Genomic DNA, 2,934 nt, shown 5'->3' with positions numbered 1-2,934 from the left:
GGCTTCTATGTTACGTTCCTGTCTAACTGGGACAGCTATGTAACTAACGTTAATTATAGGAAAATTCGAACAATATTTTCCTTTCAGACCGAGGTAGTTTGACCTATAATAGTCACCGAAACCCCAAACCCTATCCCCTTGTCAACCACACTCCTACCGCTCCCAGGTATATTGGTCCTTTTACAGTCCAATTTTCACCATTGCTTTTCTACCTCCTTGATTTTCGAAATACCACAATATTAGACTTATTTGGAAGCCTGAAATGTGTAGATTATGTTCTTGTGGTTTTCGATAGCATCCCTCTTTGTACAACAGAAGATGGAGGCGGATTTTAATGGCTAAATCTATCTTTCGCAGCTGTCCGACCCTTATTACATTCCTCCTCTTTCTGTGTAATAATCTGATGTAGCCGGGTGACATCATTTCCCTTAGCAACACGAAGTCATTAAATAGGGGGCGGGACTTCGGCAGGGCCGTAGCAGTTAGCTGACTGAAAACAACCAACGAGGCAGAAACTCGGAATCTTATGCAATTTGTCGACCTTATTTTAATGTTGAAATAAAAAAATAAAATAAAACTTCGTTTCATTCTAATAGTGGTATTTTTCTAAGAATTGAGGGCTTTGGCAGATGTAAAATAATCATTTTTTTATATGTATTTTAAATTTAATTCATTATGCATAACCTCTATTCAGAAGAGAGATGAAAGACACAAAATAATTCAGAATTAGAGGTTTTTACTATTACAAATAAAGTAATAAGTAATCAATGCCTCAGTATCAGGTGTGTCCTTACGCTGTCTGTGAGTGAGGTTTGACGGACTTGCCTTCAAGCCATTTGAGGTTGACCCAGTTGAGAGAACCCTGAAAACAACAGAGAAACGGACAACCTGACAATGTAATGCTATGACATAAGTAGGGCCTATGTTTGTCCTATTCTTCTTCTGACCCTCACAATAGGTTGAAAGCAGGACACACATAGTAACAACAACAACAACAAAACAATGCAAAAAGCTACATTGTACATTATACAAATGGGGGGAAAGTGAGCTATATAAGCCAGTCTGGTAAAAAAATAAAATAAAGAAGAAGAAGCTGGTTCATGAAGTCTGTGCAGTCTGCCACAGACCCATCACACTGCAATATTCCAGAGAAACAGTTGATAACTTCCTGCTATCCAAAATGATTCCTCAGGGACGAATAGTTAGCAAATGTTGGGTGTGTGAAGAATGAACATTGTGCTGTAAAAGCTCTCCCCTTGGATGATTTTCTAAATTTCCCCCGCAGTGTTCTCAATATCACACATGTCATGGCTCAGAAGGCATGGTTATGTCTATTGAGAAATGTCATAGTGCAAGAAAGCCAGAAAATACATACATTTGTGCCTGAAAAAACTGATACCTAAAAAAACAAATGAAAAGTTGATGGAGAGTTAATGGTTTAATTTCATCATTTGATTTTTTATTGTTCCTGAGGGGGAACTTTGGTGCAGCCAAGTTACCATAGACACTCAAGAATAAATAGGATACATCAACATACAGTTCAATTATTATGACTACCAGATCACATAAATCTATTACAATTGAATGGTTGGTTCCTAATGCCACAGATTATATTCAGATCAATTTTGAATATAGGTACATTGGTTCACAGCTGAATTACAAAGTTCTAAACAAATACAGCAAGAACACCAACAGCAAAAACTCCTATTGCGATGTGGAAAGCAGCTGAGGTTAATTTCCAGCTCCACCTTGTTGCTCAACATTCTTCTTCATTCAGTGCTCTCACTACGCAAGAGGCAAGTAGTGGCATGTTACTATTGGAATAGGGTTCAGAAATGGCTGCGTGACCATGGAGACTCAACTCAACTCTTATACCCACTTCTTTACTGCAAATAATAATAATAATAATAGTAATAAAATTTAAACTCCAGGAAGGCCATTGATACCTGTCAGTACTGAGAAATTGTAATGGCAGTCATATGATATAGTTCAGAACAAGGGTGCTGAAACAGTGTTCCTGGGCAAAATAGGGCCCACAATAGCTCTTTGATTGGCCTTTTGAAGAGAAAACATACATGAGCATATGCATTAATTCAGTTAATACAGTCTTCCTGGGCATTTAGTACTTACATTAATATAAATAAATATATAATGACCACAAAAATGCTTGCAAACACCAGCCTTCTTGTAGCAAAAATATGGAGGAAAGTATATGAAATATACTTGTAATATACTAAGCATACTGGATTGAGCCCTTGGCTGAAAATTGTTTTTCATGCTTTTTGGAATTGTGTAATTTTGGTTTATCAGAAACACACTGTTAGTGTCTCACCATTATATGGAGCAATTAGTTTGTGTGCAGCTCTGAGCAGGTCTGGTTTGGCTGGTTGCAAGTATCTCTGTAAAACTTCTGCTTTGATGTGTCATTTGTTTTTTGTTTTTACCTTACAGTCAGCAGTGAAACTATGTTCTTGTTGTCTGTCATTGGACTATTTGATCTAAGTAAACAGGAAACATTTTTACATTACATTACATTTATTTAGCAGATGCTTTTATCCAAAGCGACATACAAAAAGTGCAAATTATGGTGATTGGACAACTGCAAATCACAAGTTCAATAAGGTACAATACTAATTTCGTACAGCTACATATAGCCAAGAACACAGTTCAGTTCACACAGTGAACATACGTTTTTATATAAATCCACATTTCAAACCATCTCTGATACTGTAGTACCAATTGTTTTTATCAAAAATTTTGTGATTTACAGTTTTATTATTTAAACACACACACACATATATATATATATATATGTTTAGAAAACACATATTTGTATAAACATAAATGTAAAAGCAAATGTATGTTGCATTCTAATCAATGACATATTTCAGCCAACACTTAATTGAATGATATATTGGATATCTATCTTTCCCT

This window comes from Anguilla anguilla, chromosome 2, assembly GCF_013347855.1.
Source record: "Anguilla anguilla isolate fAngAng1 chromosome 2, fAngAng1.pri, whole genome shotgun sequence".
NCBI lineage: Eukaryota > Metazoa > Chordata > Actinopteri > Anguilliformes > Anguillidae > Anguilla > Anguilla anguilla.
Note: the sequence above shows the minus strand (reverse complement) of the source record.